Source organism: Notamacropus eugenii, chromosome 5 (assembly GCF_028372415.1).
Source record: "Notamacropus eugenii isolate mMacEug1 chromosome 5, mMacEug1.pri_v2, whole genome shotgun sequence".
Classification (NCBI taxonomy): domain Eukaryota; kingdom Metazoa; phylum Chordata; class Mammalia; order Diprotodontia; family Macropodidae; genus Notamacropus; species Notamacropus eugenii.
Genome location: NC_092876.1, coordinates 58639326 through 58655407, shown reverse-complemented (window position 1 = coordinate 58655407; position 16082 = coordinate 58639326). Strand labels below are relative to the sequence as shown.

Here is a 16082-nt window from a genome sequence, read left to right as displayed (position 1 = left end):
GGCAACTCAGACTGTAAGTGACACAGAAGATGCCAACTTGTATTAGTGGAAGGAGTTTCCTCCCCTGGGAGTTCTCTATCCCAGTGAAATCATATGTCAGGTCCCTATGCCCATATTTCTATGGCACTTTCAGGCTTGCTGAGTTCCTTGCTCCCAACAACCCTGGAAAGTCAGTCATCAAAGTATTATCTTCCTTATATTGATGAGGAAGTGGAGGCTTGAGAAGATTCAGTGGTTTACTCAAGGTCACACAGCTAGTAAGTGGTGGTGCTGGTCAGAGCGAGAGGGCCATCAGTGGAAACTTCCCAAAAATAACTTTTGAGTTGAGTTCTCAAGTTAATAGCTGGATAAAAGGAAAGGGAGGACATTCATTCCATGAATAGGAAATGACATGAGCAAAGACTTGGAGGTAGGAGAGCACAGGGCATGCTCAGGGCGTCCCAGGGCAGTCCAGCTTGCCTGAAGTCTAGAGTGCTTTGGTAAAGGTATCTATGAGAAGGCTAGAAAGATAGGCACAGGTTGGAGAGAACCTCAGATGCTAGGCAAAGAGCAAAAAGAACAGCTTGTGTATGTAGTGCTTTAGGCAGTCCTCACAACAAGCCTGGGTCTTAGGGCTACAGGGGTTATTCCATGTCTTACCTTAGTGACTTTGGACAAATCCATTTCCTTGGGCCTCAGTTTCCTCATCAAAAATATGGGAGGTTGAAGTAGATGACCAGATCTAAATGTCTGGTCCTCAGCGGTCCCTGTTGTCTTCGTTTTACAAATGAGAAACCGAGGTTGATAGTGGTTAAATGACTTGCCTATGGTTGTATAAATTGCTTAAATACTGAAGCCAGTATTTGAACCTAGATTCCTCTGGACTCTAAGCCTCAGTCTTTCCACTGCACCGGACTGCCTCCCAAGGAGTTGGAATTTTATTTGGCAGTTAGTACGGAGCCCCTGAAGTTGAGGAGGGACTGGACAGATCTCTGCATATAAAATTTAGTCTGGTGTCCAGGTCAAAGGTAGATTGGACAGGGAGACAGGAGAAACTCGAAGGTCAATCGAGAGGTGACTCCTGCAGTCATCCAGGCAGCTGGTAAAGAGGTACCATGGCAGGGTGATGTCTTTAGGGACCCAGGGTTTTCCCAGGGTGAGTGAACTTGCCCTGCGGGAGATTACAGTAGAGAGATCAGCCTGAGTGCTCCCAATTGCAGGGTGCCTTTGTTTACCTGGACGTGGAATCACAGGCAGTGGGCATAAACAACCCAGGGGCCCAAAGTGCTCATTAGCTGTCCAAAATAGGTCCTCCAGTCGAGGAGACTAGTTTTCCTCAAAGCTCTGTGTAAACAGAGTGATGAGGCAGGAGGGGAGCTGTGGGTGCCTCTGTGTATGAGAGCTATCCCATCTCCTGGGGGAAAGGAGGGACTCTGCAAACCTGTAGGTGAGGGGGTCGGCTAATTCTGAGTTTTTTCTTTCCTTTACAAAAAAAAAAAAGGAAACATTTTTCCTTACACTTTTTGTCTGTTATATCGGTCACTCCGCCCCACTCCAGATTGACCCCTTCCTTGTGACAAAGAAGAAAACATTAGGCAAAGCCATCCAGTGCAGTGACCTCATCTGATGATGTAAGCAATGCTCAGGCCTGGCCCTCGCCTGCCTGTCTTGCTGCTGTGAGCTCTGGGCCATGTCTGACTAGCTGCTCTCTCCTTGGTTTAGCAGTCCTTTCTGATCTAGGCCAGCCGTGAAAATAAGAGGGAGGCGCTGAGGGTAATTGTAGGAGACACAGCTCACCCTTTCCTAATGATTTACCCTTTACAGATAGTGTTTTCCCTACTATAGACTGTGAGCTGTTAATGTTCTTAGGAAAGTGAGGAAGATTATCCCCATTTGACAGCTGGAAAAACAGAGGCTCTCGGAGCAAACCCCAGGTGCAGTCAATCTTATAGGAAGGGCTCAGTTGCCTGAAACCTCTCAGTTTGTTCTCCGTTCTCTTGGACCGTTGCTACTGGGCTGGCAAGACTTAAAAAGTCTGTTAAATTCGAACCGTGGAAGGGAAGATGCAGGTTCAGATCCTGGACAGCTAATTATTATCTGGACAAGCTCCTTTCCCTCTATAAGCCTGTTTACTCCTCTCTACAATGAAGGGGTTGCTCTAAATGGTGCCTGATGCCCCTTTTAGCTCTGACATTCTGGGTTCTGAAAATCCTCCCCACTCTTACATTCAGTGTTCCAAGAATCTCCAAGAAACTGACATTCTGTGTTATAAGGAACTTCCTAGTTATGATATTCCATATTGTAGTGTCCACACCCTTGCCCCTAGCTCTGACCTTCTGTGTTCTAAGGTTCTTTCCATTTCTCATTTTCTCTATTCTAAGATCCTTCCCACCCCGGACACTCTGTGTCCTAAGGGCCCTCCCAGGCCTGACCTTTTGTCTTCTAAGGACCCTTCCAGCCCTGACATCCTGTGTTCTAAAGGCCCATCATGCTCTGACACTCTGTGTTCTAAGGACCCTCCCAGCCCTGACATTCTGTGGTCTAAGATCCCTCCCAGATATGACACCCTATATTCTAAGGTCCCTTCATTCCCTGCCAGTCTGTTCTAAGGCCTGGAACACATCCTGTGTTCTAAGGCCCTTCCAAGCTCTGACATGTTGTGTTCTAAGGGCCCGCCCAACTCTGACCTTCTATAAAACCTCTGGAACCAAGGGTGTCTTTTGGATCAGGTGTCTGCTTGCCAAGCCAGCCGTTAGATTTTCAGCCTTTGTTGAGTAGACTTTGGCTTCTGAATGGGAGTGGGGAGAGGAGCAGGCTTGGGGCCAGCTTCCTACCGCCTGCTCTCTGATAAGAACTGGGAGGTTAAGTGTGTCTGGGGGTGACTCTCAAGTGGCCCATTCATGCACTGAGAAGAGTTAAGATTATGAAACCTTTCCCTTCTGGATCGCTGCTGAGAGCTGGAAGGGGAAGGAGTAACCACCCGCCCCCCCAGCTGCCTTGTTCTCTGGCCTTTCTTTTCTTCGTAATGAGGCAGTGTGGGTTGGTTAGTCAGCATGACTGATCAAGTGCCCCTTATGGGGGGCAGGAAGATAGAAGAGCCATGAGCATCACAGACCTGGGGGCTTGTGTGCTGGGGGCCTGTAGACTGCCCAGCCCTTGCTCTCAGCGTGCTCCTAGGCAGAGGGGTCAATCACAGAATCGGGTGACCTTCTCCCCATTTTATAGATGAGGACACTGAGTCATAAGGACAAAGTAGAAGAGTCACATTTCAAACCCAGATCCCCCAACTGTAAATCTGTTGTGCTTTTCCCAGCATGCACCAAACTATCCTACCTCAAAACTGAGTTGAAGGGCTATGTTGATTCACAGAGTTAGCTGGAGACAAGCTCCCTGGCCTTAAGGAGCCCATTCAATCTAAGAGGGGAGACCCAGGAAGAAGACTAAAAAAAACCCCACATACAAAATAGATTTTCCTTCAGCTCCGAGGGAGGTTACTCTTTAAAAAAAATAATAATGCCTTAAAAAATACTGGCACTGCAGCCTTGAATTCTGGTTAACCTCAGAGCTGAGACATCAGCCTGGAAATAGCGAAGGTTTCAGAATTCCAAGGGCTTCCCTTCTGGGTCCCAAAGCCCTGTGGCTTACATCCTATGTGTGAGGGGTTCTGCTGGTAGGGATGGCTTCCCAGGAAGAGGGAGGCCAAGGCCACAAGCCCCAGGAGAGGTGACAGATTCCCAATCATGAGATTATTTTAATTCCATCCCCTCTCCCCCATTTGACAGAAAATGAAACCAAGGTCTATAAAGGGGAAGGGTTTGTCCTAAGACATCCAGACATGGATTTGGGATTCAAACCCAAGTTCCTACTTTCCTCTGCTGTCTTGCTCTGTGATACTCGTTGTTACTTTCCTTCTCTGTGGCACTGACCCCATTTAAAATGGGCAGGACCTGCTTGGGTGTAGGTATAAGGTGCACATGTGCTCCCGGAGGAGGGAAACTGCTGGGGGAGCTGGGAGTGCCCTCCTAATTATGGGCGTCCCTGGATTCAGCATTTCCTCCAAGGGTGTCACCAGTAGTGGGAGTGATCCCCGAGCACTTGGTAAGTGTTAAGTGCTGGGTAATTGCTTGTTAATGACTGGATCTTAAGGACCCTGTTTAGTTGGGATTTATGAGGGGCTGGCAGCCCTTGTCTGCCCAAGATCAAACAGTGGGAAAGCTGGGAGGGGATCCTTAGAACCCAGAATGACCTATTTGGGAGGGACCTTAACTCATAGAGTGTCAGAGCTAGAACACGATAGAATGTCAGACCTGGGGGAGCCCCTAGAATGTGGAAAGTCAGCTCTGGGAGAGAGGTCAGAGATGGAAGGGATGTTAGAACATCATAGGAGATGAGAGCTAGGAAGGAGCTTAGAACATCAGGAAGAGGTAAAGCCTAGATTCAAACCCTGCCCTTCTGTCTCCAAAACTGACCTTCCCACCTTCCCACCCAGCTGCCATCTTGGGCTTCAGGAAAGCAGTCATTTAGACATGGGCTCCTAACATTTGGAGGTGGCTGGGGGCATTTTTGAGGGCAGTCTTCTGGCTCATTTGTTGGGCTAAGTGCCTGATTATGGAGCCTGAGAAAGCCTCCCCTACCTGTCCAACCTCCCAGGCTACAAAGGCTTCTAATTAGTCCCAGTGTGAGTTGGTTGGGGGTGGGTGGTGTGTGTGGGCTTCTCAAAGGCCTCATTGTTCTGCTGAGACTGCGGCTTAGCTTCTCAGAAAAAAAGCTTTGAACTTCTCTAGATGAGGGTGAGGCCATTAGCACTAGCTGGCTGAGGCTGCCAGGGATTGGGGCTACTGGATGTTGTCACACTCCCTTTCATAAAGGATCTCAAAGCACTGTTAAATGCCCATCCATCCATCTAATCCTCAGCATTCACTAGCAGTGGGGAGGGAGGAATGTCCTTGCAGAGGTTTGAACTTAGCTGCCCAGTCCTTGACCCTCTGCTCCTACCCCATATTCCTCTCTTTGTCCAGTTACCTACGTCTGTTAGATTCAGCTTAAGTTTGGGCCTGGAGTCTCATCTTTGGCTGTATACATGTGTGCACTTGTACGTTCGTGGGCTTATGCACCGAGCGGGGGTGCTGAAGGCAAGTTATAGTGTCCACACTTTCCCAGGAGCTCCTCACAGTGATGAAAACACAGGGCTAGATTTCATACCCCAAAAGGTTGAGGACTACTGCCTTAGAACACAGAACACAGAACACCACAGAGAAGGCCCTTAGAACACAGGATGTCAGAGCTGGGAAGGCCCTTAAAACCCAAAATGTCAGAGCTGGGAGGACCCTTAGAACCCAAAATGTCACAGCTGGGAGGGCCCTTAGAACATAGTATGTCAGAGATGGGAGGGCCCTTAAAACCCAAAATGTCAGAGCTGAGAGGGCCCTTAGAACCCAGGATGTCAGAGCTGGGAGGGGACTTAGAACACAGGATGTCAGAGCTGCATGGAATCTCAGAACATAGAATGATAGAGATAGAAGGGTCCTTAATGACTGAAGTGGAGGAGACACTACAACAGGACTTTCAAAGACTGTGTGTATGGGGGTAATCCCCAGTTACTGGCCCTCTGTGGTTACCATCATAAGCAGCCTGCTTGTTGCTCCATTAGGGCTGACTGTAATGGAATCAGCTGCCCTGGTTGGGCATTTGTATTAAATTAATGCTGCCTCCACAGAGACAATCAGTTGGCATTTAATTTTCATTTCCTTCAGTGAGTTGTTCAAGGAGCTGAGTGTGAGCAGCCTGGGCAGCAGGTCATCTGATGGGCACTTCAGAGCCCGGCTTCCCCAGGACAGAAAACCCAGGGACTTATGGCAGGCCTTTCTGGAGGAAGCAGACAGGGAGAAGAGATTTTTGGGGTGGGGTTGGAGGTAGGGTTTGAAACAGTTCGACAAATGGCACAGTCCAGTTTGTTTGGTCTGTTTTTTTGTGATGTTTTCTGTGATGGCTCAGAGATGTGAAGGCCAGTCTTCTGTCTTCCCTTTCTGAATTAGCCTTATGCCAAGGCCCAGTTGCTGTTTTGATCCTAGCCATTTGAGGCTTTGTTTTTCTCCACAGAAGAGAAAGGTTGATTAGAATTGAGTTGCCTTGCCAGTTGTCTGACAGAGAGCCACATTTAGAACACAGAATATTGTGGCTGGAAGGGCATCGGAATGGCCTTGGTGGGGAGTGGGAGAGTAAGCTCAGACCCCTGCCATCCAATCAGGGCTGATCACCCAACAAAGAATTGTGAAGTTCGGTTCTTGACTGATTTTTCCATCCACTTGGGAGGTCAGACTAACACATGGGAAAAAATTTGAGAAGAATCCAGCTCACTGTGTAAGTACATGCTGACCATGGCCCAGTTGTAGGTTGCTGAAGAAAGGGGCAGTCGCCATGATTCATGGGATCTGAGCCTGAGCGGCTGAGTGTCTGTAGTAGGAGAGATTGGAGCCCCTCTGCACCCGCCCAGTCATGCATGCCACAGCTCCAGTATGGGCTTGAGTCCCAGGATCTACATTTTAGGAAGGACATGGGAGAGTTTGGCTCCGGAGATGACGTGAGAGCTGAATATCATAGTCATTGCAGAATTATTACATCAGGGATCTGGAAAGGGACCTGAGAGGCCCTCTCACCCACCCTCCTTCCCCAGGGCCCTCCCAAGAGCACAGGGATCCAAGGCCTGGCTTTGCCAATTCTGGATTAGGAGGCTGCTGAGAAACCAGAGTTCTGTGAATGGCACAGAAGGGGGATTAGTTTGAGTAATGCGCCAGTCAGAGTCGATGGGCTCCAACATGCCATGAGTCCCACTCCCACTGGCCTGCACCACGCATGGCACACCCAGCATGTGGAGCCCAGCAAGGGAATAAGTTCCCCGAAACTAGAAAAGGGTGCGCACTGAAGAGAGTGCCAAGAGAAAAGTCAGGGAGTCAAACACGTAACAGCTCCTCCACCTCCTCCCCACCCCCAACCCCTTCCCCACCAGCCCCCCTTGACCCCTAGGGCTCCCCAAACCAGGCCCCAAGTTTCAGTCTTCCATAGTTGCTTGGCAGCTTCAATGGGTCCTACTGCTGGGGTGTTCCCTCCCATCTGAGAGTGAGGATGCCTGGGCTGGTGTAAGTCTTACAGAGGGAAGACCCATGAACTGGATTTGGGAGGTCTGGGTTCTATTTCTGTCTTTCCAGCTAAAGCATCAGCAAATCATTCTTCCTATTTGGCTTCAGTATTTATTCTCATCTGTAAAGTGATGATCTCCTATGTGCCTCCTAGTCCTGACAGTATGGGTTCGAAGGGCCCTCCCAGCCCTGACATTCTTTGTTCTAAGGGCCCTCCTAGCACTGACAGTCTCTGTTCTAAGGGTTCTCCCAGATCTGAAATTCTGTGTTCTTAGGGCCGTCCCAGCCTTCACAGTCTAGGTTCTAAGGGCCTTCTCAGCTCTGACAGTCTCTGTTCTAAGGGTTCTCCCAGTCCTGACAGTCTGGGTTCTAAGGGCCCTCCTAGTTCTGAAATTCTTTGGTCCCTATGGCTCTATCCCCAGCCACATGTCTGTCTGTAAGAATTCTCTAAAGCCCAGGAGGCTAGACAAACAATCACAATGTCCACTGTTCTACAGTAGAATGCGGAATGGTAGATCTACAGCACACAGAGTGCTTAGCTTGGATGTAAGAAGACCTGAGTTCAGATGTGGCCTCTGATACTTACTAGCTGTGTGACCTTGGATGGGTCTCTTAACTGCTGCCTGCCTCAGTTTCCTTATCTATAAAATGAGGATAATAATAGCACCTACCTCCCAGGGTTGTTATAAGTATCAAAGGAGCTATTTGCATCCAGCCTTGGAACAGACTATGCTATGTACATGTTAACAATAATTATTACAAGGCAGCCTAGGGAGATGGATGTTCTTCAGACTAGGCAATATCCAAATGCCAGTGACCTCAGGCATTTGACCTCAGGACCCAGTGGGTCTCAGCCACCTCAGGACAAACTCCGCCGCTGGGTTGGAGGAGAGATAATTTTTGTCCACTGGGCAGTTGTTAAAACGTGTTAGGTGTAGGAAAGGAGGTGGTTGCATGTTGGAGAAGCTGGTGAAACTTCAACCTTCCCAATGCAGACTCGGGCTAAACAGGAAGAGAGAGCTCGAGGTCACGTCATGGAGCCCCTGACCTTCAGGCCCTGAGTCTGGTTGGTCTTCCATGGCATGGCTGCAGCGGGCCAGATCTGCCAATCACTCGGAGTCTCCAGCTGGGAGAAGTTTGAGTAATGGAAGAGGGAGGCTCCGAGGTATCTCTGGCCTAGACCAGCCTGAGGGGGAGGAGCTGCCTTTGTACTCTGTAGCACCCTGGTGAGAGATCAGTTTGCAGACCCTGTTTGCCTAGCTTTGAAGCTCTGAGGTGGGGGTTTGGAGGGGAGGGAAGCAGAAAATTTGTGCTTATAAACAGGAAATTCCAGCTCTTTGGAATCTTGCCGTAGGTAAAGGGAGAACATGGGGTCCCCAAAGAATACAGTCTATTTAAGAAAGTTAGAATGTAGGATGTCAGAGCTTGCAGGGGCCTTAGGATGCAAAATATTGGACTGTGGAGTTCATCCAGATGAAGGATTATTAACCCTTTTGTGTATCTGGTGAAACCTATGGACTCCTCAAAGTAATGTTTTCAAATGCATGAAGTAAATATACAGACTTCCAAAGGAAACCAATTACATTGAATTAGAGTAATGAAATATTTAATAGAACAAATTCATGGACCCCAGGTTAAGAACTCCTGATTTAGTTCCCTCCTTCCACTTTACAAATGAGGAAACTGAGGCCTGGGGTAGTAAAATGACTTGTCAAAGGTCACACAGGCAATAGCAAAGACCAGATTGAAATCCAAATGTTCCCACCCCAAATCCAGTCTCCTTTCTGCTACAGAGATAGCTCCAGCTTCCAGCTGAAAGTCTTTGGGGGCTGGGCCCAGTTGCAGAGTCTCCTCGAATCCCTATTCCTACTGATCTAGGGGCCTGGGATTCTTCGAGCTCTAGCTCTTTATGGGCAGGATGTGAAAAATGCATGAGTCAACTGCGATGACTTCATGGATTTCCGTGCCTAGGCCGGCTGTGCTTTGTCAGCCTCTTCCCTCCAGAGCCATGTCTCTTGGAGGCCCAGAAGGTTGTCTTTGGGGGAGGGGGAGCAGGCTTGCGGGTTACTGTGTTGGGAGTAGGGGGATAGTGTCATAGGAAGGGCGCTCTCCCCAGAGGAGGGCCATGTCTTATCAGCCCCAGACTGGGTTTGGAAGGCAAGGTAGCCACATCTGCTGCTTCTGAGTCTGTCCCTGGGTGCCTGGGAAAGGAGCAACAGGCCTGGAAGAATCCCTTGGGCAGGGGAAGGTCTCCCGGGAGCTCAGCAGCCAGGCAGCCCAGCCAAGCCTTGACCCAGCCAGCTTTGCAGAGTCATTTCCCTGCTGCATTATTGACCTCCACATTCCTGCCGGCTCCCTGCTCTCTTTACTTCCCCTCCCCCAGGCTTGGGGATTTGTGGGAAGCCTGGAGGAAAGATTTCTCCATTTTTTCCCCTCTTCTTGCTTTCAGCCTTTTTGTAGGAGAGTGGGAGATGGGGGGCAGGGAGGGAGGAAGAAACTGCTGGCTTCTCCTGACCTCTGACCTTTCTCCCCAAAGGAGTTAACATAGCAGAGATCCTGCTTGGGAAAAGCTTACTTCAAACCAGTGCCTGGCTTGGTTGGTTGTTTTTTTTTTTCTAAGGGCATTTGAGACTGGTGGAAATGGATAGTGATGGTATTGGAAATCATAAACTTATAGAATGTTAGTTAGAAGGGAACTTAGAATGTAGACCTCTAGAACTAGGAAGAACATAATGTTAGATCTATCTTAGAACATTGAAAAAATAGTCTCTGAGCTCCTTCAGCCCTGGCTTCCAGAGTGGAGCAGAACCTTAAGGAAGTATGAGCTATTATCTGAGACTCTCTCTCTTAGATGTCCCCAAGGCACCGTTCATAGAGCCTGTATTCCCAGCGGAGCCTGCTGCCCCATTTATTCCCCAGCATCCTCAGGAGCATCTCCAGGAGACTTGCTGTTAACGAATTGGCGGCAGAAAGACTTTTCAGAGCACTGAAAGAGCAGCATGACTTCCGGGGTGCCTACTGGTCTCCTACTCATCTGGCTATGAATCACAGAAGCATAACAGCTTCCAAGGAATCACGACAGTAGGACCAAAGGACTGTGAGGGGCGAAAAGTGGGCAGCACCACGTTGTCAGTGAGGACTGACTTTGAAGGGGTGACCTTAAAAGAAAATGGGACATCCATGAAAGAGTAAGAAAGGCAGAGGGGGCCCTGGTACTTTGGGGGTGCAGCCTCTAAAGAACTGATGGAAAGACATGGGCATAAATCATCCCAGGTGAGAAGGCATGGATGGTGAGAGTCAGCAGCACAGTAGGAAGAGCCTAGAAGGACCGAGATTTGAAGCCTAGCTGTGTGACCATGGGGAAATTACTCAACTTCCCTGGGCCTTCATTTCCTCATCTATAAAATCTAGGGAATGGACCAGATGACCTTGAAATTCTCTTTTAGAAAATCCTTGGCTTCTCTAAAATGAGGGAGTTTAAGAGAAGTTCTAGATGTCTCTTTGGATATTTGGTATCCTGGAAGAGTCTTAAAGGATTGAGTCAGAACACACTGGCCCTCTTGGTGGCTGACATGACTGGGCAGGACTGCAAACCTGAGCAGCCATTAGCCTAATGCAGCTCTTGGCCACAGTGGAGGAGACCAAGCCAAATTTGGATTGCTACTTGACCTGACACTCCTTCTATCTCTGGAATGGGATGAGCACTGGCCCCTTTGGGGAGGCTTAGTTTGGGAAGGAAAACCAAAAGTCTTAAGGGGCCTGGGAGGAGTGAAGGGGGATTTCTTAGAGAAGTGAGAACAATAGGGATATGCTCAAAAGTTTTGGGATGCACTGACTTGAAAGCCATCTCTATGATTCAGGGTCTAAACATAACAGGAAAATAACACCAACTTAAGCTAATTAATTGGTCCCCCTTCTCCTGCCTTATTGTCTTGCCTATGAAATGAAAATGTTAAATTTGAATCTGCACTGGGTATGTTGGAGAGGATCAAGTTAATGTATTTCTTTCATGATCTGGGGAGAAAGGTGCTGTTTGGCTGGACATGAATATGAGATAGGAGGGTAGAAGTACATGGATTCCTTGGTTACCTTGTCCTTAAGTTTTCTATCATCTTTTTACTGGACTAGTCCTTTACTCTATAACCTTACTTTCTAATAGGATAACTTCGGTGTTATCTTCAGCTGTCAGTCCATCAACTATCATTCCAGACAGAGGAGTGTCTATGGCACTATTAGACAAGAGAGACTGGCCTTCTAAATGAAGCATCAGAACCGTAATAATCTTGCCTCCAGCTTGTCTTTGGGAATCTTTCTTTTTGCCATTCTTGATCATAAAATCACTGAATGAGGAGGGAGGGGGCTTAGAACACAGAAGATCAGAGATGGGAAGTCCCTTAGAACCCAGAATGTCAGAGCTGGGAGGGATCCTTAGAATAGGATCATAGGATGATAGATTGATTTGGAAAGTGACCTTAGTGGTCACAAAATCCAACATCTTAATTTTACAGATGAAGAAACTGAGAGCCAGAGAGAATGGGTGACTTGTCCAAGGTCGTACAGTAAATGAGTATCTGAGGTAGGATTTGAACTCAGGTGTCCCTGTTTCTAGCACTCTGTTTATTATACCATGCTTCCTGTCTGAACATAGCATAGGGAAAGATCTTAGAGCACAAAATGCCAGAGCTAGGAGATGACGTCTGGGAGGGTCTTTAGAACATAGAATATCCCAACTCTGGGAGGGAGCTCAGAACCTAGAATATTTGAGTTGGAAGGGAGCTTACAATGTAAAATGCTCGAAATGGGAGAAACCTTAGAGGGTCATAATCCCCAAGAAGAACGACAGTAGGGTCTTGTTAAGACTATTATTGATGGCTTTGGAGAGAGAAACTCCTGAGGAGCCAGAAAGAAGACAGCAACCCAGAGGAGAAGGAAACATCAGCTTGTAAAGTCCGTAGCTTCCAAGACATTCAGAATCAGTAGAAGTTTGGATTGTAGTAGGATGCCCCAAAAGTGATAGTGGAAAAACGCTACCCAACCCCTTCACTTTACAGCAGGGGCATTGGAGGCTCAGAGAAGTAAAGCAGTTTGCTCAGCATCTCACATTTGGTGGCAGAGTGGGACTCGAACCTAGGTCTCCTGGCTTTCAGTCCAAAGCTACTTTCCACTACCCTGCTTGCCACCCATTGGTAGATGGACCATCAGGAGCCCATGCTGTGGAGGGAGCTATGACCAATAAGTAGGCACATGTGAGGAAGTGTGTCTTAGCTGGGGTGTTCTGGGAGACTGAAGAGGGCCAAAGGAGCACACCTGACCAGTCTTATAATGCCAGGCTCATTAAAAAGCCCAGAGTTCCTTTGCTACCAATGCCTGAAATAAAGAAGTAGGAATTGCCCTTGACTGCTCTGGAGAGAGAGGAAGAGTCCCCCAAAGACAGTAAGTTTATCCTATAAAGCTGATTTGACATCAAGAAGGAGAGAGGATTAGATGAGAGTTCTTTCTTAAACCTTCTTGCGCTGGAAACCAGGCTAAGCAGCCAGCCTGGATTTAGAGATTAAAATACCTGGGACTATCACTCTGAAATATCATCAGTCCCAGGGTTTGGCAAGCACCAGTAAAGTGTGGCATAGTGGGAAAGCATAGTGTGGGGAGACAGTACACCTGGGTCCTAGCTTTTGTCTTGCCACTAACTCACTATGTGATTCCCCTCTCTGAGCCTCAGTTTCCCCATTTCTTCTTCCTAGGTTCTCCTCCAGCTCTGACATTGTCTATTCTAAGAATCCTCTCAGCTCCAACATTATCTGTTCTAAGGGCTCTCCCAGCTCTGACATCCTGGGTTCTAAGAGTCCTCCCAACTCTGACATCCTATGTTCTTGGGTCCTTTCCAGCTCAGATAGTTTCTGTTCAAGGTCTCTTCCAACTCTGATGGTCCAGTGAGGGGTGTTAGGAAGATCTGGGGCACTGAGAATGTGGAGCTGGTGTGGGATGAGCTTACCTGGTTTAGTCTGTAATCACTGGGTGGGGGGAGCTCATCATCTGATAGCTTCCTAGTACAATGAATGATTCTTGCCAGCTCGGTGCTCTGCGCAGTGGTTTCTGTGCTGGAATACTGTTTGTGCCCTGCGCAGTTCAATCAACTCTGATCAACCCTGCCCCAGGTATCTCTCTGTTCTAAGGTCCTACTTCTCCAGTCTGCTGTTCCCTAGTTATTGGATTCTCTCTGAGACTCTCTGTTTCCTCATCTGTTAAATGGGGTTCTGATACTGGTCCTGCCCCCCTCACAAAGTGTTTATAGAAATCTGATGAGAAGGGAGCATACTTTGACATTTGTAGAGGGTTTTACTCACAGAGTTACGCTTCCCTTCTTCCAGCCTGAAAATTGTCCTGTGTAGGGGCTTTCATTGGTGAAGAGTCATAGAACCACAGAGTCTCTGTGACCCCTTCAGGCATCATGTGCCAGAGCGTCCCCCTTCAGCAGAGGGAAAGGAGAAAGCTGAGGCAGGCCAGCTGCTGAGCTGCTGCTCCTGGAGGGAGTGACGTGTAGGGGTCACCAGCAGTCCCATGGAGGCCAGATTGGCTGAGGTCTTGGGGGCCTCTCCCTCACTGGCTTTAGAAACTAGACCTCGTCAGGCTGTTTCCCAAGAGTAGTGGGACAGGACCAGAAGAAGGGATGATTCAGCTCCCTAGCTGAGACAACTGCCCCCCACTTTTATATCTTGACCCCTAACTGGGTAAGAAATTAAATGAGATGCCCTCTGTGGTCCCTTCCACTCTCACTCCTTGAGGGTAAGTTACTGCCTGTTTTGGTGCACCTTCCCAAGGTCTGCTCTCAGCAGCGGGGTACAATGGATAGACCCCAGGATTTAGAGACAGATACCCTATCTTCTAGTCCTAAGCCTGCCACTGCCTTAACTAGCTGTGTGACCTTGGGTAAATCATCTCCCCTCTCTTGGCCCTAGTTCATGGTTTTCTTTCCTTCTATGCAGGGACAGGGCTGGATTAGGTTATCTCCAAGGTCTCTTTCAGCTCTAAATTTAGATTTGTCTCCAGATCCCTCTACTTCTCCTTGCTTCTTAAGCCCTGGGCTGTTCCTTCTTATTAGGGGGCTTTCTCTTTCTCTCTCCCCATCCAAATCATTGCTTCAATTCAGCTCTGACATTCTGTGTTCTAAGGTTCTTTTCATCTTTCACATTCAAGTCCCTTTCAGCTCCAACATCCCACGTTTTAAGGATCTTCCCATTTCTCCCTTCCTGTGTTTTGAGGTCCTCACCCCTAGCTCTGACACTCTGTGTCCTAAGGTTCCTTGGGAACAGTGTGGGCTGCCAGCCTCTATTCCAGGTCCCTTTACTCCTGTCCCAGACAGCTCCCTCCTAGCTAGAGTCCTGATAGACACATAGACAGAGATGCACTGGCCTGCCTTCCTTGCCCTGGCTCCCTCCAGAGTGGGAGGAAAGGAAGAATTTTCCTCCATGTGGTGTGTGTGTGTGTGTGTGTGTGTGTGTGTGTGTGTGTGTGTGTGTGTGTGTGTGTGTGTGTGTGTGTGTGTATGTAAGAGTGTGATGTGTGTGTGGTTTGTGTGGGGTGTGTGTGTGTGTGTGTGTGCAAACACTTGTTTCCAAAAAGTCGATGATGTGACTGAATCTCGCCAGGCTTGCCCATTTCTTCCCTTTGCCCTATTTTTAATCTCCCCAGTGATGACTTTAAAAGAGAAAGAGAGAGTGTAGTGGAGGGAGATGTAGACTGGCTGCCTACTCTGTTTTGCTCGCCAGGCACAGCCAGCAGGATGCTGGTATATTAGCAAAAAGCCAAACCAAATCCCACAATCAAGCTGCTTAAAGGTCAGCTGGGGAGTACCCATCCCAGTCTGGGAGGGCAGCTCCGAGATCACTCAGAACTCCACCATCCCAGGCTGCAGAGAACTGGCGGGAGAGGGGCGAATGAAGGCTTTCCTCCTCTTGCCAGGCCTCCTATTCCCTCAGGGGCTGGACTCTGCCAGTGTAATTGTACCCCCTGAAGTCTGTAATAGCAGCTCCAGCTTCTGTATGAGACCCTGGTTCAGGAAACAGTGCCCTGGCATTCTTAGGAGTGCCCGTGTGCTAATCCCCTTTCTATCTGTAAAGGGGCTGAGCCTCTGAGAAAGGCAGCAGCTTCCCTAAGTCACAGTTGGCAAGTGACCTAGCCCAGACTCAGACCCAGATCTTCTGAAGTCACATTCTGAATTCAGATTTCTGTCAGTCTCAATGCTCTCCCAGTGCTCACTGCTCTCCCAATACCCCCCTAGGATACCAGGCCCTTCATAGTATTCTTGAATCTAAGCACTACATCCTCTAGGCATCATTACCTCCTTCCTCCCTTGTGGTCATTTAGTCTGTGAGCCCCAGGAGACTAGCCCTCCCTGAAGCCCACCTTCCCTGAGGCAGCAGGTATATTGGAGTAGACTTAGAGGCAGGAAGGCTTGGCCTAGAATGCAGCTTTCTGCACTTAGGAGCTGAGGAGGATTGTGGACACATTACTTAGTCCCAGTTTCCTCGCCTGTAAAATGGGCATCACCAAGTGTCACCAGCTCCTACAGGGCAGGGATGATTTCCCTTTTGTCCCAGTACCCAGTACAGTGTGTGGCAAATAGTAAGCGATTAATCAATGCTTGTTGCAATGACTCAGATCCTCAAGGTTGGAGGGGAGAGGGTCAGGAGAAGAGCCGGTATCATCCTTGAGGACAGAAGCCTGCTTTTTTGTTTGGATCCCCAAGCACCTAGCACAGTACCTGACAAACTAGAGGTGTTTATTAAGTGAACGAATGCCTTCTACTCCAGTTGTGCTACAGTGGATAAGAGCACTGGTTTGAGAGTCAGAAGACCTGGGTTCTAGTTTCAACCCCAACATTCTAAACCTACATGAATTCAGACTAGTCACCTCACCGCCTGTCTGTGAAATTGGGGCAGCAGTACCATATACCTCACAGGCTTGTCT

The 16082-nt window shown here is 48.5% G+C and overlaps 1 protein-coding gene across 2 annotated transcripts in view; it reads left to right on the top strand.

Annotated features, from left to right (window-relative positions):
- Positions 1 to 16082, top strand: part of IFFO2 (intermediate filament family orphan 2) — a 59674-nt gene that overhangs the window by 25576 nt on the left and 18016 nt on the right. The gene's annotated exons all lie outside the window — the stretch shown is intronic.